Source organism: Anabrus simplex, chromosome 11 (assembly GCF_040414725.1).
Source record: "Anabrus simplex isolate iqAnaSimp1 chromosome 11, ASM4041472v1, whole genome shotgun sequence".
Taxonomy (NCBI): domain Eukaryota; kingdom Metazoa; phylum Arthropoda; class Insecta; order Orthoptera; family Tettigoniidae; genus Anabrus; species Anabrus simplex.
In genome coordinates this window covers 59,712,359-59,739,528 of record NC_090275.1, presented here as the reverse complement: position 1 = coordinate 59,739,528, position 27,170 = coordinate 59,712,359, and positions in this window count along the sequence as shown.

The window sequence follows — 27,170 nt, the reverse complement described above, 5'->3', positions numbered from 1 at the left end:
GTGATAGAAACATCCAAGAAAACCCAATAAGAAGTAAGAACAACCTGCAGCTTTGTGAAGAGAGCAGGTATATCTAGGTGGGAATGAAGAAAAAACATGGTAACAAAAGATCTTAGAGATCGACGCTAATTTAGAGGTCCCATGAAGAAAAGAAGAAGAAGAAGACAAGAAAATTTGAGTCAAGAATATCTCGACGACCTGGGGAAAAGGGGACAGAGGAGCGGAAGAGAAAGCATACAGAGAGGATGACGAGATTTTGGGAATAAAGGAGGAAAAATGTCTGAAGATGACATTAGGTATTCAAGTTCAATCGCTCTCATTAAGGAGAACAATCGTGTAAATAATAATAATAATAATAATAATAATAATAATAATAATAATAATAATAATAATAATAATAATAATAATAATGGGAAAGTCAAGAGGTCAGATAAATTTAAATATCTTGTTGAATGGATTCAGCCGAATGGGCTTGATAAAGAAGCAAATAACTTAAGGGCCAGAAAGATGGAGTTAGCCCATAGATTAGTACAGAATAAATGCAATAAAAGAACGATATCTTACTGAGCAAACATCAGACAGTTATAAAGCCAGAGGGACTTTACACTTCAGAATGTCTGATACTGAATCAGAAAGGAGAAATGGATGAGCTGGAGAAGAAAGAAAGAAAAATATTGAGAAAGACCTCAGGACCGGAAAAAAGAAAGGATGGTGCATGGAGGAATAGGATAAATGAAGACCTTTACAGACAGATAGAGAAGATCACAGACACAATACGTAAGTCTGAAGTCTTATGGGCACCTCACAAGAATGAACGAGACTCGAGTAACAAATAAAATATTTAATTCCATCATCAAGAGCCTCCGTGGCTCAGGCGGCAGCGCGCCGGCCTCTCACCGTTGGATACCGTGGTTCAAATCCCGGCCACTCCATGTGAGAGTTGTGCTGGACAAAGCGGAGGCGGGACAGGTTTTTCTCCGGGTACTCCGGTTTTTTCCTGTCATCCTTCATTCCAGCAACACTTTCCACTATCATTTCATTTCATCTGTGAGTCATTAATCATTGCCCCAGAGGAGTGCGACAGGCCTCGGCAGCCGGCACAATTCCTATCCTCGCCGCAAGTTGGAGGATTCATTCATCCCATCCCTGACCCGGTCATTGACTGGAAAACCGGTTGTAGGTTTTCAATTCCATCATCAAATTAAAAGCAACTATTAAATGGGTAGAAGAAACAAGAAAGGACATGGAGAAGTTGGCATCAGTCCAAAAGAAATCTTAAATAGACATGTGTTTCGAGTTACAACTGATAAATTCAAGGGGTTCCAGGAAAAACAAAATGAAATGTCCAAGGATATCTGGTCAGAAGGAAGGAAGAGGAACCACAGCGAAATGATGAAGTTCTAGGAGAAGAAGAAAGGAATAACCTGCAAGTCATTGTTAACCGTGGTCCAATGTAGGCCAAAATCGAAGGAAGAAAGATAGAAAGAAAGAAAGAAAGAAGAGTATTGGCTTTACATTCCACTAACTACTTTTTACGGTTTCTGGAGACGTCGAGGTGCCGGCATTTAGTCCCGCGAAAGTTCTTTTGCGTGCCAGTAAATCTACCGACAGGAGGCTGACGTATTTGGGCACCTTCAAATACCACCGAACTGAACCGGGATCGAACCTGCCAAATATTTTGAAATCTGTCGAACTGTATGTTAATATGAAAATATTTCTTGGTGTTTGGTGCATCAGTTAAATTACGCCCTAGAAATGGGCTACATTCCTGGGCGATCCATTACGTGTTGAAGTGTACGTTTGAGATCAAGATATGTGAAGGTTGCGGTCACACATACAGTGTAACAGGCGAGTTGGGCAATACACCTGCTGTTAGAGCGATGACCGGTTAACTTATAGTACACGAGGTCAAGGTCTCCCTCCAGTTATGTGTGAAGAAGACTCTAGATTCCGGAACGCAGTGGTAACTCCACAGGTGCCAACAATATACAGGCTGTTGAATTTATTAAAGGAGCATTTCCTTGTTAAAGACCAATACTACAAACCCTTGGAGATGTATCTGTTTACGTCTCTGTAGGCTGACACCATGATTACCTGGTTCGAATCTCGTTGGTGGAAAAAAAATCAGCATGAGCATGTTGGCCAGCAGAGTGGGAGAGGTTGTGCTATAATATAGTTTGCGTGCCAAAGTCTGGGGTTCATTTCCAAGCCCTGGGCAGTGTTCATTGATGGAGTGAGGGCATAGATGACGCTCCGTCGGATGGAGATGTTAAGCCTTGAGCAGACCCCTTTATGATATTCACCAGGAGCAAGCTATGTACCGACACCGGGTTTCACACTCTCCCTCATTATTATCTCTCTCCCCCTTTCTCTTTCTCTCACACACAGACAAAAAAAAAAATGAAATGAAATGGCGTATGCTTTTAGTGCCGGGAGTGTCCAAGGACAAGTTCGGCTCCCCGGATGCAGGTCCTTTGATTAGACTTCCGTAGGTGACCTGCGCGTCGTGATGAGGACGAAATGATGATGAAGACGACACATACACCCAGCCCCCGTGCCAGCGAAATTAACCAATTATGGTTAAAATTCCCGACCCGGCCGGGAATCGAACCCGGGCACCTTTGACCAAAGGCCAGTACGCTAAACATTTAGCCACGGAGCCGGACACACACACACACACAAAACAGAGTGAGTTGACCGTGCGGTTAGGGGCACGCAGCTGTGAGCTTGCATTCGGGAGATAGTGGGTTCTAGCCCCCGCTGTCGGCAGACCTAAGGATGGTTTTTCCGTGGTTTCCTATTTTCACACCATGAAAATGCTGGGGCTGTACCTTAATTAAGGCCACGGCCGCTTCCTTTCCACTCCTAGCCAATTGTTATCCCATCGCCACCATAATACCTATCTATGTCGGTGCGACGTAATGCAGATTGTAAAAAACACACACATATATACGTGAGCGCAGGTCGCCCATTTGCGTCAAATACTGGAAAGGCCTGTACTAGGCCTCTGCGTAGGCCACTCGACATCACATCGGATCACCACATTCTTCCGTCCTGGGATATCCCGGCACTAAAAGCCATACGACATTTCATTTTTTACCACATTCTCCAACATTAATAGAAATCTTACTAGTATCAATATTTCAAAGCTGACGGGCGAGAAAAATGGAAATGTAATTTCAACTGGCGAGGAACACCTACAGCAAAAAGGTTCTATCTTATGTGGCTAAACTAAGGCAACTAGATACTTTTGTTAACCTGAGTGCCTGTATGGAGCAGAAACATTGGATATGATGGGAAAAGGTGGACTTGAAGATATCCGGAAGAGAGGAGGAAAAATGTTCAGAAAAATTGTAGGATTAAGTGTAAAAAATAATGGAGAGAGGAGACACAGATCTAACAAAGAATTGTATCAAAGAACAGGAGGAGTGGTTGAACTGATGAGGAAGAGAAGAGTGCAGTTCTTTGGACACTTGTTGAGGATTGACAATAACAGACTGACGTAGAGAAACTTTGAATTCTTCAGGAAGAGGAAGATAAAGCTGAGATGGTTTCAAGAAGCGATGTTGGACTCGACTAAGAAGATGATATAATGGACAGGAATCGATTTAGACAACTCGTCAAAAAGTTCCGCGGTTTCCAGGAAACTTGGGAAACACTAGTGAGGAAAGGGCGAACCTTTATAGAAGAACAGAAGAAAGAAGTAGGAGAAAAGATGAAAAGATACTGGCCGAGAGCGAAGGCAGAGACGGCTAAAAATAATGCAAAGATTGTCGAGCGTGGTCTTCTTATTATTTTCCTACCGCTTTTCCCACACCTGTGGGGTTGTGGATGCGAACTGCATCGCACATATGGATTTGGCCCTGACGCCAACCCTATTTGGAGGGATGTAATCACTATTGGCCAACGGCCGTAGCCGAGTTGAAACACCGGATCCAGTGAGATCTCTCAAGTTAATCAACATTGGGCGTGGTCAAGATTTGGATGGGTTGCCACGCGCTGTTGGTGGGGGTAAGGGAATGGAACTGACCACCCTAACGTACGTATACTCCGGCTCAGGCACACCTCTGCGGAGGTTCGGACCTGCCTTCGTTCAGAATATGCCCTTACCTTTAATCACTATTGCGTGTTTCTGTGGCGGTTGATAGTGTGGTATGCTGTCTGTATATGAAGAGGAGAGTTTTGGGACGGACACAAACACCCAGTCTCCGAGCCAGAAGAATTAATCAGAAGCGATTAAAATCCCCGACCCGGCCGGGAATCGAAACCGAGACCCTTTGAACTGAAAGCCAGTACGCTGACCATTCAGCCAACGAGTCGGATTGTCTAATGTAGTTTATAGTTGGCCAAAACGAAAGCAAATAATAATAATTCCTAAGATAGATTCTTTATATATATACAATGTGGGTAGAAAGCAACTTTATGACTGGCTTTGACCTCGTCACTCAACCCGCTTTGACCTATCGTATATCAAAAAGATTATACTCTAGTTTGAATTACTTGACGCATACTGAAACTCTGGTCTTTGCGGCCCCTGGGTGGCAAAACAATTTTAGCTTTCCTTAGGTTGTGTAAGTCGGCCCCGCGGTGTGGGGATAGCGTGCCTGCCTCTTATACGGAGGTCCCTGGTTCGATCCCGTCCAGGTCAGGTATTTTTACCTGGATATGAGGGCTGGTTCGAGGTCCACTCAGCCTACGTGATCACAATTGAGGAGCTATCTGACGGTGAGATGTCGGCCCCGGTCTAGAAAACCAAGAATAACGGCCGAAAGGTTTCGTCGTGCTGACCACTCGCCACTTCATACTCTGCAGGCCTTCGGGCTGAGTAGCGGTCGCTTGGTAGGCCATGGCCCTTCGAGGCTATTGCGCCATGGGGTTTGGTTTGGTTTGGATTGTATAAGTCCAGACTTTAAAACCGCTTTCGATGTCCCTTATGCAGTATTAGGGGATTGGTTTATGGTGTCGTTTTTAAATGAAGAAGGCAGTCCCCCTATCCTTAGCGCGCCTCTCGCCTGCTGCGCTCTGGTATCCCGCTTTAACAGTACTTACTACTTGACCAACACATAGAGTAGGGTTAGGGCCGCTTGCCAAACAGTACCTAGGTCGATGTCCGTACAAGGTACTCCTCGTAGTTTCCTGTCAAGAAACAGTAATCTTCTCACCCAGTGAACGAGTAACAGTGCATTGTAACTATTACAGCGCGTGAGAACGGACGAAGTGCCATTAGCCGTTCTCATTAAAGCATGACATAGCTGGCTACTTTCGAGGACATCACCAGCTTTAACAACTGGTGATTATGATGATTATTATTTTAAAAAGGAGATCATCCGCTGGAAATCCCTGTACATTGACTCGCAACATACAACAGATCGTTCGAGGTCATCAACACGAGGTGATGGAAGCAAAATTCAAAGCCTCTTTCCGATGCAAATTTAATATTTATTTACTTATTTTACTTATTCAGTTTTCATTCCAGGCTTGGTTTTGCCCCCGGACTCAGCGAGGGATCATACCTCTATCATCTCTAGGGCAGTGTCCTGGAACATGAGAGATTTGGTCGGGAATACAACTGGGGAATAAGACCAGTACCTCATCCAGTTGGCCTCACCTGCTATGCTGAACAGGGGCCTTGTGGAGAAAGGGAAGATAGGAAGAGAAAGGCAAAGAAGATGGCAGGAAGTGGCCGTGGCCTTAAGTTAGGTACTATCCCGGCATTTGCCTGGAGGAGAAGTCGGAAACTACGGAAAACCACTTCGAGGATGGTTGAGGTGGGAATCGAACCCCATCTACTGAGTTGACCTCTCGAGGCTGAGTGGACCCCGTTCGAGCTCTCGTACCATTTTTCAAAGTTCGTGGCAGAAGTGTTCAGTCCGTACCTTGACGGAATACGATGACTCCCGTAGGAGGTGACTCCTCTCAGGCCAGGAGAGGAGTTGCGGTGATCTGAGGTGCGGAAAACGGTCATAGGGCAACGACCGTGGCCTATAAAAGAAACTAACCCGGCATTTGCCTTAGTGAGGTGTATTTCAAACCATGGAAAACCATTCTCAGGACAGCCTCTGGTGGGACCAACCCGCCGCCTTATGAATGCAGCTGTAACTGAAGGTGTCATCTTCAAAAACTTCCAGTGTAACTTGAGTGCGAATGAGATTCCTGAATGAGAGTGAAAATAGTTTGGTGATGATGATGATGCTTGTTGCTTAAAGGGGCTTAACATTTGAGATCATCGGCCCCTAGAAAATGGTTGTTGTCATTGTAGAATGTAGCGATGGTGAGTATTAAATTATATTTAGGTTAGATAATTTAGGGATTTCACGTAAATAATAATAATAATAATAATAATAATAATAATAATAATAATAATAATAATAATAATAATAATAATAATAAGAGTCCGCCTCTGTGGTGTAGTGGTTAGTGTAATTAGCTGCCACCCCCGGAGGCCCGGGTTTGATTCCCGGCTCTGCCACGAAGTTTGAAAAGTGGTACGAGGGCTGGAACCGGGTCCGCTCAGCCTCGGGAGGTCAACTGAGTAGAGGTGGGTTCGATTCCCACATCAGCCATCGTGGAAGTGGTTTTTCGTGGTTTCCCACTTCTCCTCCAGGCAAATGCCGGGATGGTACCTAACTTAAGGCCACGGCCGCTTCCTTCCCTCTTCCTTGTCTATTCCTTCCAATCTCCCCCATCCCACGCAAGGCCCCTGTTCAGCATAGCAGGTGAGTCCGCCTGGGCGAGGTATTGGTCATTCTCCCCAGTTGTATCTCCCGACCCAGAGTCTGAAGCTTCAAGACACTGCCCTTGAGGCGGTAGAGGTGGGGTCCCTCGCTGAGTCCGAGGTAATAACCAACCCTGGACGTTAAACAGATAAAGAAGAAGAAGAAGAATGTAATTTGTTTTGAGATACGCCGAGATGCCGGAATTCTGTCCTGCAGGATTTATTTTACGTGTCAATGAATCTACCGACATGAGGCTGAAATATTTGAGCAGCTTCAAAAACCATCGGATTGAGCTGTGATACAAACCGAAAAGTTGAACTCAGGAAAAGCAGCGCTTCACCATCTGATCCACTCACCCCGACATTATTATTATTATTATTATTATTATTATTATTATTATTATTATTATTATTATTATTATCGAGCGAGTAACCACGTGTGTCGACGTGCTACGGCTGTGGAGCCAAACTCTGCATTCGGAAGACGCGTGGGTTCGATCCCCACCGTCGGCTGTTCTGAAAGTGGTTTCCAGTGGTTTCCTATTTTCACTTTCAGGCAAATGCCGGGACAGTTCCTATTCAAAGACCACAGCTGATCCTTCTAGCTCCTTACCCAGTTTTATTCACCATCATTCATTTCATCTTCTTTAGCTTCTCAACTGAGTTTGGCGTCAGCAAGGGCATCCGGCCGTAAAAGCATACCATAAAAATTCACCTCATCTCATCCTCGACCTTGTATCAAGAAACGGGACTAAGGGGCAGGCATACATTATTATTATTATTATTATTATTATTATTATTATTATTATTATTATTGTTGTTGTTGTTGTCCGACTCGTTGACTGAATGGTCAGCATACTGGTCTTCGGGTCATAGGGTCACGGGTTCGATTCCCGGCCGAGTCGGGGATTGTAATCGCTTCTGATTAATTCTTCTGGCTCGGGACTGGGCGTTTGTGTCTCTCCCAGCACTTTCCTCTTCATATTCACACAACACCCTACACTGCCAACCACCACAGAAACACGCAATAGTGATTACATCCCTCCATATAGGGTTGGCGTCAGGAAGGGCATACGGCCGTAAAACAGGGCCAAATCTACATGTGCGACACAATTCGCCCGCACAGGTGTGGGAAAAGTGGTAGGGAAAAGTTCTCACCCGTGACTCCACATATGAGGCGGAAAAGCGGTAGAAGATTATTATTATTATTATTATTATTATTATTATTATTATTATTATTATTATTATTATTATTATTATTATTATTATTATTATTATTATTATTACAAGGACCCATCTCCTTGTCATCAGTATGATTGTCCACGATCGTATTCGAACCCTATCCTAAGGTACAGTCGCTTGTGCCATTGCATCTTCAGCCGGCGGCCTTTCAGTTGTAGCGGAACACTTCTTTTTACCCTTAACAGCCTTAAAAGCCATTAATGGCGCGTGCCTGAACTTGTTGTAGCATGTTGTTTACAAGCAAGCTCTTGACCGCTAGCTTTCCGGTTATTTCTTTTCAAAATATTGCATAATAGACTTAGACACAGTTGAGTAAAAATCATCAAAATGCTAAACAGAAATAAAACGCGCGCGTTCACTCAGAAGGTTAAGACTTAAGTTTCAGTAGCATTCCTCTCGCTTTGATGGCGGCTGAGGAGCCAATAGACGTGACGACTATAACTCGTGGAAAATGGCATTTGTTACGTACAATGGATAATAGGTTGGGTTTTACCGGCTTCTTGTTCTCTTTGGGAAGGGAATGACTCAGTCGTGTGGGTCACTGTGTTGGTGACCCTAGAGGCCGCTTAGCGTGTTGGAATGTGAACAAGAAGAGAGACGGAAGTGTTATAAGTTGATTGTCAGTCACCGTTGGAGGCAAAACTGTCTGCTCCAGTTCAGCGTCAGCAATGGTCGTCATCACAAAATATGCAGAGTCATCGTGATCAAATAAGGTACAAATTATATTGTCTGTCCTAATGGTTCCAACATTGCGAACTCCTAAGTGTAAAACAAAATTATAGGTGTATAAAAACCCGAGCAATTCCTAGCCTCTACCAGAGTTTAACAACGGCAGACTGTGTTCCTCAAGGTTCTGATTCGGGGCCACCCTTTTTGGAGATCATGAGTTCCCTGATGACTGTTGTCTATTGTTCCCCAATTTCACACCAGGCAAACTGCGGAGCTGTACCTTAAGACCACACCGAGTGAGCTGGCTGCGTAGTTGGGGAGTTGTAGCTGTTAGCTTGCAATGAAGACATTGTGGGTTCGAACCTCGCTATCAGTAATCCTGAGGACTGATTTCTGTGCTTTCCCGTTTTCACGTCAGACAAATGTACCTTAATTAAAGTCACGGGTGCACCATTTCCAATCTTTTCCCATCGTCACTAAAACTGAACTACTATTAAAACCAATAATAATAATAATAATAATAATAATAATAATAATAATAATAATAATAATAATAATAATGCGACCAAGAACGCTTCCTTCTCAGTCGTAGCCTTTCTTATACCAATAGCGTCGAAAACCAGTATGAGTTAGCAAAACCGAATACATGTATTGCAAGCCATACAACAACTTATTATCAGACGAAGAAGAGATGTTTTCACGTTAGACTATCAAATACGGGTTGCATAAATCCGCAGAAATAGCGGTGGCTGATTCACCTGGTATATGTATATGTTGTCGTGACTTTCTTTCCAGCCCTCGTATAAACCAAGATTCAACAGATCTACAGGGAATGGTCTGAGTACTGGAAAATGTCACAGCTTACAAGAGGAAAGCACTATGCTAAAATTCAGCCCACCATACCAAGGCAAATATGGTTCAAGAAATTGAAACTAACTCTCAGGCACCTTCCATCTTTAATTAGAATGCGTCTGGGGTATGGATGCTATCCAAGTCATCTTCACAGGATCAAGTTCGACAACCCTCACTGCCCAGAAGACCCTGGAGAAATAGCCGACTTGAACCACATCATACTGTCCTGTAAGAAGTACTCCCAACAGCAGAATGATCTCTACTCTTCTTTGGTGAAGTTAAATACCCCACTTCCAGCTTCAGTTACCACCCTGTTATGAAACCTTACTCCACAGTTATGCGCTGCCAATATTTATCAGACTGTAATATTAATTTATAAGATATGACTTTTTATTTTCACCACCAAATGTATGTACCATAACTGTATGCTCACTCTGTAAATGCTGGCCGCATGGTCTTCCAAGGCCTAACGCCAATATAAAAAATAAAAAAACAAGAGGCAGGGGCTGTTGAAAGGCCAAACAAGCCCTGCTTGTCTTTATCGTGTTTAATAAAAGTGAAAAGAAAAATCACTTCTCTTGTTATTAATAGTGTGCAGCTGGAATAAGCTGTTAATAAAATGACAGGCATATTGTGAAATTTGGGCCTGCCAACAGTATTGAAATCTATATATATATATAAAAGCAAGTCGGTCTGGAGCGATGTATATATACATATTTAAAAATGAAAAAAGACATGAATTAATGAGGCACTTCCAGAAATCTCAGAAATTTGAAACTTGGTACGGGAGAAGCTGATGACCCCAGGATCCCTACAAAAAACGAAAATTCTCAAAATTCCCTGAAGGGGGCACGCTGGGGTGCCTCAAATTTTGGGCTCAGCATAAGAACGCAGTCGTATAATTTATCCAAAACGACAACCTATAGGTTTCGTGGGCTTAAAAATTTTCGGGAATTTCCTAATTTTCATCCCCCGTCCCCCCCAAATCAAGATGGTGGCACAACCTGCCAGACGAGGTAGGAAATTGAAATTTGGTGTAATTATAGCTTTTGGTCCCTAACCGACGGAAAAAATCCAAGATGTTCAAATTTTTCACTTTTTACCACCAAAGATATCGAAATATGGAGGCAATTTTAATGACTGTGCAGACATTCCTTTCGAGCTATTTGTTGGCTAAACGGTAAGTGGTATCACATAACGGATGGCACAATCTCGCTTCAATTCGGAGTGATCTATAACTTTGGTCCTATGACATTTTGTCGTATCTCTCTGCCTTATACGTTAGATTTGGCCGTATTTCTGGATTGCTCGTAAATTTGGTGATTTTTGCAAGTATATTTCATTGTTTGACACACTTATAGGAAAGATAAGATCATCAAATTCTACACGAATATTGGCCCACCCAGTAGCCATATGCGTGCCAAATTTTATGCTTTAAGCTGTCACATAGGTGCCTGAAAAGTAATTCAATACGAGATAAGCTTACACCAATTTTACCCTATTCAACTTTTCTAAAACAATCTTACCTTTAAGTAGAAGAAATACTTGGACATATCTTAAGACCAGCCATTTAGATCGCTAAATGTGGCCAGAGGCGTAAAATCCGTTTTTCGATAAGATGTACCGTTTAGTAGCAGTTATTCTGTAAATGAATTTAAACATCCATATAAATATTATAAAAGTTCCTCAACTGTAATCCATCTGAAAGTAGGAAATGCGGTCTGCCATTGTAATGAAGCCTCCCCAAATCGATTTTGGCTGTGCACTAGGCAGTTGGACCTGCCGTTAAATGAAAATTACCAACTTCTTTGTGAATTGCAGTAGACAATTACGTTATCATCGCAATTCCGCAAATCGCACTTACATTGGAAACAACGTCTTGTATTTTTCGCTTATACGATCTAGTCTAGAGTACTGCTCTGAAGTGTGGATCCCCTCACAGCAATACTTAGTTAATGCCTTAGAGCGAGTACAGATCAGATTCTCAAAATGGATTAGTAAAAAGTGTTTGGGTATCAAGCTGTCATCGACAGAGTATGATTTGTTTTGTACAAATATGTGTATTGAGTCGCTTAGGACTAGGCGCAGGTATGTCAACGCACGTCTCATACACAAATGTATCGGTAATTTCCTTGACTGTCCCAATTTACTCCAGTTGCTACCAATTCATGTTCCTTCCCGCAATACCCGACAGGCTGTCACCTTTCACTTACCCAGGTGCAGAACGGAATCACACAGGAACTCTTGGTTTATGCAGGCCCTAAGATCCCTGAACGAAATTAGCGGGATAGTGGATATATTTCACTCGTCAGCTAGTGAAATTCGCAGACATCTTATGGACACTTCATAGACAGAGTGTTCCTTGTATCTTGTTCTGCCCATTTAGTAACTGAAAGTCATACTTCCTTCCTTCGGTCATTTCAAAACACGTCTTTTATCCTTCGTAATGTGTTTTGTAAATATGTATATATTATATATTGCTTATTTATAATTAGTGGTAGTAGTAAGTTCTGTTAATATTGTTATTATTTGAATGTATTATATCATCTGTAATTGGAGAATCAATAACTCTGTTGATGATAAATAAACAAATCAAATCAAATCAAATCAAATTTCACAATGCTGTTTGTCGGATAAAGCCAAAAAATCTTACTCACTTCAAGTGCAGTAATTTACTTCGGTATCCGTATACAATGTAGAGTACCGTAGCGAAGCACGGGTACATCAGCTAGTATTACATATATCCAGCTTCGTCAATAATGAGAAGTACATTGTAAGGGACCAACGCGTGGCGGTGATGATCGTGTGGCCTTAGGACAGGCCAGTGCAGTCCTTCTAGGCGACACCCATGAGCGACTTGCACGTGTCGGCACTTAAACTACTCCTGTCGAATAACACCAAGGGGTTCTGCTCAAAGCTTAACGCCTCCATCCAACGGACGAACCATCACCAACAGGCATTATGCCCTCACTTCCTAGGAACAATTCGGATAGATTTGGAATTCAATCCAGGTTTTTGACATGCATTATAGCGATTAGGAATTGCATACCACCACTTTTCTTACCCTGCCGGCCAACAATCTGATGGCGACAATTTTTCCCACCAGCGAGACTCAAACCAGGTAACCACGATGCCAGATGCTTTAACGAATGTTGTTAGTAACGTGAGTTGACACTGACTGTACCTGTCGCGTTCTGAGCTTCTTTGGGTGGGGATGTCTCTGCCAAGAGGAAGTAACTACCGTATAACCAATTTCCTGTATGTCCACTGCTGTGGAAGAAGGTGTGACGTGTATGTTGATACCATTGAGGAAGTTCGTCCTAACAGGTAACACAGGAAGTGAAAGCAGTTAGTCCAATGTCAAGGTAAAGCTGGCAATCTCTCCAGCCAGTTGAATGCGGAATGTCAACAAACCTTGTAGTACCATAGGTGACGCAACGTAACGGGAGTAATATCTTCAACTGTCCGTCATTGTACAGTAACTCATTAGCATCCATTGCTTCCATATGCTAATCATATATTGCTCAAGTGTAGCTGACACGTTGCTGGAATGCAACAGTAGAAGTGCCTTGGGAGCTCCAGAGGTATGTAATCAGTAGAGCCGGGGGCAACAGGGGGTGGGGGGCAGAGGAGCCAATGCCCAGGGGCCCGGGCCCAAAAATACAAAAATGTAAAGTTTAAATAAATTTAAATGTCAATGAGAATACACACTTTCGTTGTTTAAAAAGTGAAAAAAAAATCAAGGTAAAGCGTGTCAAAGTGTGCATCAGAGAAGTATGACGTTAGCGTATGTTGTTGTTACCACTTTTATACCAGTTTTGTACTATATTTTGGGAGGTAAATGCGAAAGAATATGCACTAATTTTGCAGCAAAGTGGCACAAAGATTGCTCCACAAGTGTACCACAATGCCAATGTTCCAAAAATACGCCAAATTCCCACCACGATAACACCAATTTTGAGCCATTATATTTGTGGGGCAAATACCAAGAAAATTGCAGAAAATTTGCACTAATAGGACATTAAGGCGATTCCACAAATGCACCCAAATCCTTGGTATACCTTTGGAGCATTTTTGAAGCAAATTTGGTTCAACAGTGGTGTTGACAATAAAGAAAGTTGGAAGAAAAACTTTGGTGTATGGCCAATATATTTACATTTTTCCACTTTCCATTTCTTTTAACAATCTTCTGCCCTGCTCTACATCTCATAGTATTAGTATTTGTTTTCCTTTCCTCCCAGTTCGTTCTTCTGATTTTTTCGCCATCTTAACATTTCCGCTGTTCCTTCAAGGTGGTTGTTCTCATGTTTACCCAATGTTCTGCATTGTCTTCCATAGAGAAGTGAACCCCATACAAATTATTTTTCAAAATATTTCCTAATCTCTATGTCAGTCCTCCGTAAACTATTTATGACGCTCCCCCCTTCTGAAGCATAAAATTTCTTGTGTCCCCCTTTACTCTTCCTTTCTTCCCTAACTCTCACTACTCATCAGATTGCATAAAATACGGCTTACGAGAACTTTTATTAACAATAATAATAATCTATGAAGAAGAGACTAATACAATTTTATGGAGATCTCCTACGCATGAATCAAGAAAAACTGACTCGAAAACTCGTTGCACATTTCGCAGGGATAAAAATATTCCCAGGTGGTTTATGGAGATACATGCTGATGTGAAGAGAATGGGTAATAGTCATGATGACATACAAAATAGGAACCACTTTCGACAATTCGTTTCAGGCTTCAAAAGCTGCTAAGGAGAAGAGAATTCTTCAAAAAGTGATTTTTTCAGAAGAAAGAAGCAAGCAAAGCCAACGAATGAAGCTATATTGCATAAGATCAAATCCAGGGGAGGGAAAATATGATCCAAGATATCGTAGTTGTTACTCCGTGGTCCATAGGGCCCAAAATCGAAAATAATAATAATAATAATAATAATAATAATAATAATAATAATAATAATAATAATAATAATAATAATAATAATAATAATAATAATAATAATAATGACCGAGCTCGATAGCTGCAGTCGCTTAAGTGTGGCCAGTATTCCAGTATTCTGGAGATAGTGGGTTTGAACCCCACTGTCGGCAGCCCTGAAGATGCTTTTCCGTGGTTTCCCCATTTTCACACCAAGCAAATGCTGGGAATGTACCTTAATTAAGGCGACGTTCGCTTCCTTCCCACTCCTAGCCCTTTCCTCTCCCAACGTTGCCATAAGACCTATCTGTGTCGGTGCGACGTAAAGCAACTAGTAATAATAATAATAATAATAATAATAATAATAATAATAATAATAATAATAATAATAATAATAATAATAATAATAATAAAAATATAATGATAATAATAATAATTAGCGGCTTGCGACAGCAAATTATGCTAGTTGAAATCTCTAAGAATGTTCTTGGTGCAATATTTTTGGGAACTGTAGCATGATTTTCTAGGATTCTGACGTTTACTTTCAATTGTTGCTCGTGACGCTTAAAAGAAGTCGGTACGTTTACTCACCTGACCAGGAAGTTTTGTCTGGAAGTGTCTTTTAAATGTTGTGTGTTTCAGACTATCGTTGTCTAAGATATCCAGGCAAATAACGCACTCCAGCCGTTCTTGGTCCTTCACAAGAATGTTAGCAAAATCTTGTTTCAGATAATCGTCTTGTTATTTGCGCACGTTTGTTTTTGTCGAATACTTGCGAGAGTTGAAGAGTCCGACTCGTTGGCTGAATGGTCAGCGTAGTGGCCTTCGGTTCAGAGGGTTCCCGTGTTCGATTCCCTGCAGGGTAGGGGATTTTAATCGCTTCTGATTAATACTTCTGGCTCGGGGACTGGGTATTTGTGTCCGTCCCAATACTCTCCTCTTCATATTCACACAGCACACTACACTACGAACCACCATAGGATCACGCAATAGTGATTACACCCCTCCATGCAGGGTTGGCGTCAGGAAGGGCATCCGGCAGTAAAACGGCCAAATCCACAGGTGCGACACAGTTCGCCCGCACAGGTGTGGGAAAAGTGGTAGGAAAAAGAAGAAAGACCGGCGAGAGTTGAAGCAGATATGGAAGGTGAACATATAACTAAATTCGCAGCCTGTTCTTTGTTAGGTGTTTTCCTCGGAGAACAGGCACTCAACGATATACTTTCACAGGTTGTTTATGAAATGCCATATAGGCATTACGCCTCGATATAACGCTACGTGATAATGTTGAGGGGAGGAATACTGACCCGCAGTGGCGTTGCGCCTCGATATAGCGCTACGTAAAAATGTTGAGGGGAGAAATACTGAGCCGCAGCGACGTTGCGCCTCGATATAGCGCTACGTAAAACTGTTGAGGGGAGAAATACTGGCCCGCAGCACAAGTTTCACTTAGAACGAAACTTCGTTGATACAGTTCGTGCAATACTGAACCTTCGATGACAAAATCTTAATGGTCAGAGTTCTAAACTGAAGTGTTATCACATAGCAGGCTTTCTACGCGCAAGGACGATATATTGTTCCTTACCTTCATTTACATGTTTAACTGGTTTTCAATATAAATCCCGTGCATCCGGGAGATAGAGTGGGTTCGAATCCCACTGTCGGCAGCTCTGAAGGTGGTTTTCCGTTATTTCCTATTTTCACACCAGGCAAATGCTGGGGCTGTACCTCAATTAAGGCCATGGACACTTCCAACTCCTAGGCCTTTCCTACCCCACTGTCGCCATTAAGACCTATCTATGTCGGTGCGACGTAAAGCCACTAGCAAAAAAAGAATCCGGCGATTCTCTTCACAAATAAGTGGCTACTGTTTGTCATATAAATGTACTTTTCAATCTTACTTTGACAATAGGTTATATTTTGATAATTCATAACATAATTGTATACGTCTCAACGTGAAAAAGTAATGCCTTTATTCATGACATGATGATCAACGTAATACATTTCTAGTTCAGAGCCAGCCGTAGAGGATAATGGAGATAGGTCAACATATATTTGAACTCTTATTTCCATGCATTGAAAGACAGAATGTAATGTTTCTTGTTCAGTTTCAAGTTAAATATTCTTTTAATTACTTTATCGTTCTAAAATGTCAAATATAAGGTTGTCCGAAAAGAAAGAATCGTACTTACGAAAATAGAAGCTCAATATAAACACAAATTTGAATTTTGGTTATATCAGTAGGCTACCTCCTTAAAAGATCAGTAATCTCCACCTCCGTAATATGCAGATGATAATATAATAATAATAATCATAATCTCAGAATGAGTAATCAGAGACTGAAAAAAAGAATTCTGTACCTTGCCGTATCAATGAAAGTAAAATACAACTGGTTGCTCGAAGTTAGAAAAGATCTTCAGGAAATAGATATCACAGATGACATTGTGTTAGACAGATCTATGTTCAGAAAATGAGTCAACAAATCACCGCTGTACACACCATCCAAGCACTACCATCAACAAAACCTGGTCAGAACATCGCAAGAAAAGTCACAGCGAGAAGATCAAGAGATTCTGGGAGAAGAAAAAGGCAACGACTTCAGCTAAACAAGTTCAATTGTGCTCCTTTTTTCTTTTTGCTAGTGACTTTACGTCGCACCGACACAGATATGCCTTATGGCGACGATGGGATAGGAAAGGGCTATGAGTGGGAAGGAAGTGGCCGTGACCTTAATTAAGGTACATCCCCAGCATTTGCCTGGTGTGAAAATGGGAAACCACGGAAAACCATCTTCAGGGCTGCCGACAGTGGGGTTCGAACCCACTATCTCCCGTATGCAGGCTCACAGCCACGTGCCTCTAACCGCACGGCCAACTCGCCCGGTAATTGCGCTCCTTAGTCGGGCATAACGAAGAAAGAAAGAAAGAAAAAAAGAAAGAAATAATAATAATAATAATAATAATAATAATAATAATAATAATAATAATAATATGGTTCAGCCACGTGTGTATACAATGTAATTTGTTGCCATTTAGGTCATTTCGACGTTCTACTTCATTCTACCAGATGGGAGAGAAAACTGGATCTATGCAAAGCAAAGCAGTGTCGTCTCCGTTCAGGCTATGAAGGCCCTTGGAGGGGTGGAAGGTAAAGGCTCCCTCTATCCGTAACCTCGGCATTGGATGCGGTAGCTTACGCCCGGTCACCTTTGCCTCCAGGAATAAGTTGGTACTCAATTTTGGTGTAGGCTGAATGAACCTAGCCCCCCTAGTGACCTCCGGAGTGGAAATATTGTTTCTTCAATTTTTCAACGTCCTGGTTGGGAGTCGAACCCACGTCCTTCCGGGTGAACCAAACACAATTTACCGCCTCGGCCAAGCTGAGATTTGACTCAGGTATCAACAAGTGTGCCACCAGAGATCTTGTACATGCCCACAGTGTACGACATGGAGTAAATAAGAGTCCTTTTGTTTCCTGCAAAGATTCTACTACTTCTGCCGGGTTTAAACACGCAACTTGGGATGTGGAAGGCAGCTGATGGGTGCAGTAGAGTCCCAAATAACTGCGGTTGTTGCGGTGGTCTTGAACTGGGACTGATCAGACAAACTGATATCCAGAAGAATACACAGTCCTGCGTGTGGAGATGTTATCGTAGTAGCAGGAAGTGTTTTCTGTGGGTCAAGGTCCCGCTGTAACAGTTATTCTCGCGCCTCTTTATGACTTTAATTTGACTTTTAAATGGCGACCCTAGGTATACCACTGCGGAATTGTGCAACTCTTTTAGGAAATTAGAAAATGTCTGTTAACTGTTAAAAGTCTTGCCCAATCCTGAACGTTGGCGACTTTATCCGTGCCCTCAGGTAAACCAAAGGATCAGTGAGTCAGTTCCTTTCACATCCTCCTCCACTACCATACGATTACTAATCCACGCTATGATGATGATGATTATTATTATTATCACCGATGTGGATGGGGGCGGTAGAATAACACACACGGTGTACCCTGCCTGTCGTAAGACGCGAGTAAAAGGGGCCGCAGGGGCTCTCAGCTTGGGAGCGTGGGTTGGTGACCATGGGGCCGTCAGCTGAGTCTTGGCATTGCTTTCACTTACTTGTGCCAGGCTCCTCACTATCGTGTATAATATCCGATCTCCCTTGGTCAAATCTCGTTCTTTTCCGACCCTGTTGGTATTAGAGCACTCGAGGCCTAGGGAGTCTTTAATTTTCATGCCCTTCGTGGCCCTTGTCTTTCTTTGGCCGATACCATCATTTTTCAAAATGTTGGGTCCCTTCCATTTTTTCTCTCTGATTAGTGTTATATAGAGATTATTATTATTATTATTATTATTATTATTATTATTATTATTATTATTATTATTATTATTATTATTATTATTATTATTATTATTATTATTATTCGTTTCGGCATGCTGTGGACCACGGTATTTCAACTGTTTGCATCCTTGAACTTTAATTCTTCCCCATTATTCTCGGATTCGCTTTCTGTGAGCCTCCATTCTTTCATCAGACCACTTCTTGCCTGTTTCCAACATCGGCTTTTCTTGGAATCGCTGGTATGCTCAAAGTTTCTTCTGGAGAGGAACACGTTCCTGGATGTCTTCATGTGTGACCCCTATTTCTCGAAGGTATCTTTCAACATCGTTTCACACCAGGCAAATGCTGGGGCTGTACCTTTATTAAGGCCACGGCCGCTTCCTTCCCATTCCTAGGTCTTTCCCATCCCATCGTCGCCATAAAACATATCTGTGTCGGTGCGGCGTAAAGGAAATAGCAACTTCGTTGAACCAAGGCCCCTTGATTTTCTTGCTTACAAAGTAGGAAAAGATCCGCTTGGTCAATCTCTGCGAGATCATACGTATTATGTGGCCATAAAAAATAATCCCCCACTTTAGAATACTGTCCGTTACCCTTTCCACATACGGGTACATTTCGTTCCTATGCCGTCTCCTCTACTCATAATTTTCTTTGATTGGTCCCAGGATATATCTCAAAAAATTATCTTTGGCTTTTTACTTTTTCAATCAGAACCTTCCTATTCATTACAAGGCAATCTATTGCATATAGGGCCTCCGGGCGAATGACTGCTTCGAGGTTATTGAATACGGTTCCGGTAGATACAGAAAAGTGTTGCTCGTCTAAGACGTTTAAAACAGCCAGCTGTAAATTCCTCCAGAGTACATACAGTTCACTTGAATTAATGTGTGAATGATACGTGCATGGAACCAAAAATTAGGTATTTTAGGCTGTCCCATTTACGTTTTTACTCCTCTCATTCAAGACTGTTCACTGTCCCTAGAAATAGATAACACAGTAATATGAATTTTAACATAGTAATATTAAGTTCATATCCGGCTCTGGTGTGTAGTGGTTAGTGTGATAAGCTGCTAACCCCGGTGGCCCGGGTTCGATTCCCGGCTCAGCCACGAAATTTGAAAAGTGGTACGAGGGTTGGAACGGGGTCCACTCAGCCTCGGGAGGTCAACTGAGTAGAGGTAGTTTCGATTCCCACCTCAGCTATCCTGGAAGTGGTTTTATGTGGTTTCCCACTTCTCCTCCAGACAAATGCCGGGATGGTAGCTAACTTAAGACCACGTCCGCTTCCTTTCCCATTCCTTCTCTATCCCTTCCAATCCCTCCCCCCCCCGCAAGGCCCCTGTTCAGCATAGCAGGTGAGGCTGTCTGGGCGAGGTACTGGTCATCCTCCCCAGTTGTATCCCCCAACCCGGAGTCTGAAGCTCCAGGACACTGCCCTTGAGGCGGTAGAGGTGGGATCCCTCGCTGAGTCTGAGGGAAAAACCGACCCTGTAGGGTAAACAGATAAAGAAGTAGAAGTGATTAATTCTTCTGGCCCGGGGACTGGGTCTTTGTGTTTGTCCCAACACTTTCCTCTTCATATTCAGACAACACACTACCGTACCAACCACGACAGAAACAGGCAATGGTAATCACATCCCCCCCATATAGGGTTGGCGTCAGGAAAGGGCCTAATCCACATGTATGATACAGTTCGCACTCGTGACCCCACGGATGTGAGAAACGCGCTGGAAAAAGAAGATGACTATTATTATATTTAATTATTTGCCTTCATTTCGGCCATTTATGCACCACGTTGGACAATCTTTGCATTATTTTTAGTCTTCAAGCCTTCACTCTCTCAATCGTTCTTTTCATCCTTTCTCCTACTTCCTTCTTCTGTTCTTCTATAAGGGATTTCCTTTTCCTCAATAGTGTCTCCCCAGTCTCCTGGAAACCGTGGAACTTTCTGACGAGTTGTCTAAATCGATTTTTGTCCATTATATCATCTTTCGTAAGAATTGAAAGATTCTCTTCGTCAGTCTGTTATTGTCTATCCTCAACAAATGTCCAAAGAACTATACCCGTCTCTTCTTCATCAATTCATCCACTCCTGTTGAAAAAAAATGAAATCCTCAGCCTGTTTCCGGTCATTCGACAGGGTCAGGAATGGTATGAATGAAGCCCCATCTTGCGGCGAGGATAGGATTCGTGCTGGCTGCCGAAGCCTGCTAAATTTGCAAAATGCAGAAAGAAGTATTGTATTCTAAGGTATAAATTTTTCCACCGTGGTTTGAACACAGGCCGTCCGGTTTTTTTTAAATTGAAACATTTAAGATGAAGACATTATGCTGCTCAGTTCAGGATTCACTATTGAAACAATTGACTTGTCTCGCCCACATGACGCAGTACAGCTAACTATCTAAGTAACTGTTTTTCATGCACTCAAGAAACGTTGGTATACTTTTACGTTGGTAGAATATGAATGCCAGATGAATTGATATTGGAGAGTGTTGCTGGAATCAATTATGGCAGGGAAAACCGGAGTACCTGGAGAAAAATCGGTCCCGCCTCCGCTTTGTCCAGCACAAATCTCACATGGAGCGACCGGGATTTGAACCATGGAACCCAGCAGTGAGAGGCCGGCGCGCTGCCGCCTGAACCACGGAGGCTCCCTCATTCTGTTCTTTGTTACAATTCTTTTGTTAGATTTGAGTCACCTCTCTCCCATCTTTTACATTTTTCTTTCTCTCTTACGGATACCTTCAACCCCATATTTCCCCATCATATCCCATGTTTCTGCTGCGTACAGGTTTTACTACGGTGTCTAGTTGCCGTAGTGTAGGCCAATACGATAGAACTTTATTGTTGTAGCTATTCCTAGAAAATGGACGAGAAATAAATTCCTAACGATGAAGAGGGTGGAAGCATCTCAAAATCCAGACGCTTCTGCTCCCGCGTCCGACGGCGTTCGGGTCATCGTTCGTTTCTCGATGTGAGAGCCAAGTGGTTGAAGGCTCTAGGACTTACAATACTAGTTCTAACTTAGCAAAACATGATTATTCTTTGTCCGTCTAATAATTAGAGAGTTGATGCATTATTATTATTACTATCAAATTTGCCCATTGTTCGCTACGGTATTCTACATTGTCTGCAGACTTCTACGTAAATTACTGTACACGCGGTGATTGAGATTTTATTAAACTGCATGTCTCCTACCATTATCGAAGAAACGCCATGGGGAGGTCCCTATACGTTCTTTCCCGTGTAAGATGCGAGTTGTGGAGTTGTGATAATAACGGCAGGCTCACTTGCCGACTGCCATTCACAGTCGAGTTGGGAAGTTTCATTATAATGACAGGCCCCCTTTCCTACTGCCGGTCACAACCGATTTGGTAAGTTTCGATTATAATAGCAGGCCACTTTGCCCAATGCTAGCCACATTTGAGATGGGTAAATTTGTTTATTATGGCGGGCACCCTTGCCTACTGCCAGACACAATCGGGTAGGGGAGATTTGAATAAAATTGAACACTCCCAGGCCATTCTTACTAATGCCAGTTACTCGGGAGTTGGAGAAGGACCCCATTCCTACTGCCACTCAAAGTAGATATGGGGAGAATTTATTACAACAGGAGACACTCTCCTGCTGACAGTCACTATCAATTTGTAAAGTATTAATAATAATGACAGACACACCCTTTCCAGATCGCTACAAATCGACTTCAATGAATATAAATCGATATACGAAGGTATATAGCAGACATTCAGTTACAGATTAACTGCTGCTTAACGGTACATCATATTGACAAACGGATTACAAAATAAGACGCCACTTTTTGCGACGTACATGGTAGATCATATGATATATCTCCTATCTCGTCTATTTATGGGTTAGATTGAGTTAGAAACGTTGAAGAGGGCGAAATTTGGGTACATTTTAAACGCTTTACATTTTTTCGCACACTTATATTGAAGCTAGAATCATGAAATTAGGCTTGTATATGGCCATCCATCGTGTCAAAGTGTGTGTCAAATTTGATGACTCTGTCTTTTCTGTAAGTGTGCCAAACTATGAAATATACGTGTAAAAATCACAAAATTTACCTGCATTCGAGAAATACAGTCAAATCAAACGTATAAGGGAGAGGGATACGACAAAAGTCATAGGACCAAAGTTGTACATCAATCCAAATTGAACTAAGTTTCTGCCATCCGTTTTGTGATACGACGTACCGTTTAGCCAGCAAGTACCTCGAAAGGAAGGTCTACACCGTTATTAAAACTGCCTCCATATTTAGATATTTTCCGGGGGTAAAATGTGAAACATTTAAATATCTTGGAATTTTTCCGTTGGTTACAGGCTAAAATCTATAATTTCGCCAAATTTCAATTTTCTAGCTCGCCTGGCAGATTGTGCCACCATCTTGATATGAGTGGGGGAAAGGGGGATAAAAATGAGGAATTTCCTGAAAGTTTTTAAGCCGACGAAACCTATAGGTTATCACTTTGGATAAATATATCCGACTGCGTTTTTATGCTGAGCCTAAAATTTAAGGCCTCCAGCGAGACCCTCCCCCTTGCAGGAAATTTTGAAAATTTTCTTTTTTTTTCTAGGTATCCTGAGTCAATAAGCTTCTCTGGTACCAAGCTGTGAGTTTCGGAAGTGCCTCATTAATTGACGTATATGTTCATTATTATACCTTTTTATAATCTGTTATAATATTACTCCATTAATTTAGGTAGCTCCTAGGGTCTGCTAATGTTATTTTACCAAAGTATGTGATTATGTACTGTACGTAGTGCTTAAGTGTAAGAGAGGGCCGTGAGCCCTAACTTCGCCACATACAAAGGCATAAAATAAATAAATAAATAAATAAATAAATAAATAAATAAATAAATAAATAAATAAATAAATAAATAAATATACATCGCTCCAAACAGACCTGGTTATATATTATTATCATTATTATTATTATTATTATTATTATTATTATTATTATTATTATTATTATTATTATTTCGTCTATAGACACGTATAATTGACCCCACAATGTCTCCTTGACAATGGCAGTTTGAGATCTCGTGCTACAAGATAGCGTTTCAATGTCAATACGAACCAGCGACCTCCTTTAAGTGGAACGAGCGTTCCTTACTACTTGTTCATTGACCTGTGCTGTCTCCCTTTGCCTATAAATCTCTTACACAACGCTTGTTGACACTCGCCTCACTCAACGGTGAAGGTTTCAATAACGAACCGAGATTATACTTCAAGGTTGCATTTAAAAGATTCATATAAATCCTGAATTCATGTCATATGCATTATCCTGTTTTAGTAGTTGTCTTTACAGTCGGAAGTAGTGTAGCTAATTCTAGTAATATGTTCCTGAACAAGTTTTTATATTCTACACTTTATAGCTCAGCAGTCAAACGTCATCCTAAGTTCAAGTCTCACTGGCGATGTCCAATGTCAGTGAATTTTCTCCTATTCATTGTACATTGCAGTCATATTCTTGAACCAGTTATTTGTCATCGTTTTCGAAGTGTGTCTTGGCAGCCGGCACATTTCTATACAGCGTTGCAAGATAGGACTCCCTTTCTAGTGGTATGCATGTTCAGTCCTGAGCCCAAAGGCTGGTTGGATCCTCAACAGCTCCGTCGTCAGCTGTCATAGATGGCCAAGGCATCACTGAAGAGGCGTACTAGGGAAATGAGGAGTGAGGTAGTTTCCCGTTGCTTTCCTCACCGAACCAGAGGTTGCTATTACATATCAGTCTGCCAAGCCCACTGAAATGTATACACCAACCAACCCTATCAGCAATATGTTCACGCCATTCATAGCAGCTGCTGGCTGTATAAGGAATGGCATTACTAGCATCACTTTCATTTTGTCAAAGCCAAGGATAAAGCTGAGACAGATCAATGAAAGTAACGAAATTGCTCTAGCCCATACCAGAAGACATAGTGCACTGTAAACACTAGGTCCGCCAGCAAAGGCAGTGGTAGTAGGGCAAAATAAGGGCTGCAGGAGATTATTTACTGTAATATGCCGTGTATATAGCAAATAATTTGATAGAGACATTGAATTCAGAAGAAAAATATCTCAGAACATATTTATTTAATAATAGTAATAATAATAATAATAATAATATTAATAATAATAATAATAATAATAATAATAATAATAATAATAATAATCTTCCTTTCTTAATCAGTTTACCCTCCAGGGTTGGTTTTTCACTCGGACTCAGCGAAAGATCCCACCTCTACCGCCTCAAGGGCGGTGTTCTGGAGCGTGGAGAATTTGGGTCGGGGATATAACTGTTAAGGAGGACCAGTACCTCGCCCAGCTGCCCCAGCTGCTATGCCGAACAGGGGCCTTGAGGAGGGGGAATGGAAAGATCGGAAGGGGTAGGCAAGGAAGAGGGAAGGAAGAGGGAAGGAAGCGGCCGTGGCCTTAAGTTAGGTACCATCCCGGCATTTGCCAGGAGGAGAAGTGGGAAACTACGGAAAACCACTTCGAGGATGGCTGAGGTAGGAATCGAACCCCCCTCTACTCAGTTGACTTCCCGAGGCTGAGTGAACCCCGTTCCGGAACTCGTACCATATTTGAAAAATGTTGTGGCAGAGCCGGGAATCGAACCCGGGCTTCTGGGGGTGGCAGCTAATCACACTAACCACTACACCACAGAGGCGGATAATAATAATAATAATAATAATAATAATAATAATAATAATAATAATAATAATTTGATGCATGTTTATAACTTATCTACAATACATTTGCAAATGCTTAGTAGGATATTATGCATTACCTTTGCAATTAATCATCATCATCATCATCTGTTTACCCTCCAGGTTCGGTTTTTCCCTCGGACTTAGCGAGGGATCCCACCTCTACCACCTCAAGGGCAGTGTCCTGGAGCTTCAGACTCTTGATCGGGAGATACAACTGGGGAGTATGACCAGTACCTCGCCCAGGCGGCCTCACCTGCTATGCTGAACAGGGGCCTTGTGGAGGGATGGGAAGATTGGAAGGGATAGGCAAGGAAGAGGGAAGGAAACGGCCGTGGCCTTAAGTTAGGTACCATCCCGGCATTCGCCTGGAGGAGAAGTGGGAAACCACGGAAAACCACTTCGAGGATGGCTGAGGTGGTAATCGAACCCACTTCTACTCAGTTGACCTCCCGAGGCTGAGTGGACCCCGTTCCAGCCCTCGTACCACTTTTTCAAATTTTGTGGCAGAGCCGGGAATCGAACCCGGGCCTCCGGGGGTGGCAGCTAATCACGCTAACCACTACACCACAGAGGCGGACTTTGCAATTAATTACACCTGCAAAGCACATAATGTGCTTATCTGCCGGTGAAGTTGTTTCATATTTTTATATATTGTTGTAATCCTTACTGTTTACAACATGAATAATGTTCGTACATTTGCATTAATAATAATAATAATAATAATAATAATAATAATAATAATAAATAAGGTAAGGGTTATTCTGCTCGAAGGCAGGTCCGAACCTCCGCAGAGGTGCTCCTGAGCCGGAGTTTACGTGCGGTAGGGTGGCCAGTTCCTTTCCGCTCCTCAATTCCCTTACCCCCCACCAACAGCGCGTGGCAACCCATGCAACTCCTGACCACGCCCAATGTTGCTTAACTTCGGAGATCTCACGGGATCCGGTGTTTCAACACGGCTACTGCCGTTGGCCGCAATAATAATAATAACTACAAAATGGCATCTACATTAGAAAATCCAGGCAAGAAGTATACTCTAAGATAGAGAAGATCACCGACACAATGCGTAAAGGCAGAGTTCGCTTCTACGGTCATATACGACGGATGATCGACTCTCGATGGACGAAACGTATCTTCAATATATTTGACTCAAAACAAAAAAGCCAATGCCATGGTACGTTAATGTCAAGAAAGATCTTAAAGAACTGGGCCTACAAGCAGAAGATTCACAAGATCGAAATCTTTTCAGAGCAGCCATCAAGACTTTTGGGACTTTCCGGGACGAAAAACGGGCAACTGGTGCGAAATGGACAGAAGAACGTCGTGCTAAACACAGTGAGCTAATGAAGACGATGTGGATCAAGCGAAAAATGAACAAATGCCAGAATGTAAAGTGAGGCTTATCGTGGTCTCTAGTTGGCCGAGTAGCGAAGTTGAATAAATGAATGAATGAATAATAAAAATACGATATGCATATTTTTTTCGTGCCATTAAATCTATCAACACGAGGTTCACGTATCCGAGCACTATCAAATAATATCTGAGTGAGCTTGGACCGAACCCGCCAATTTGGCTCAGAAAACCGGCGTTCTACCATCTGCACCATTTAGCTCATTATTATTATTAATAATAATTATGAAATGTGAAATGTCGTATGGCTTTTAGTGCCGGGATATCCCAGGACGGGTTCGGCTCGCCAGGTGCAGGTCTTTCTATTTGACA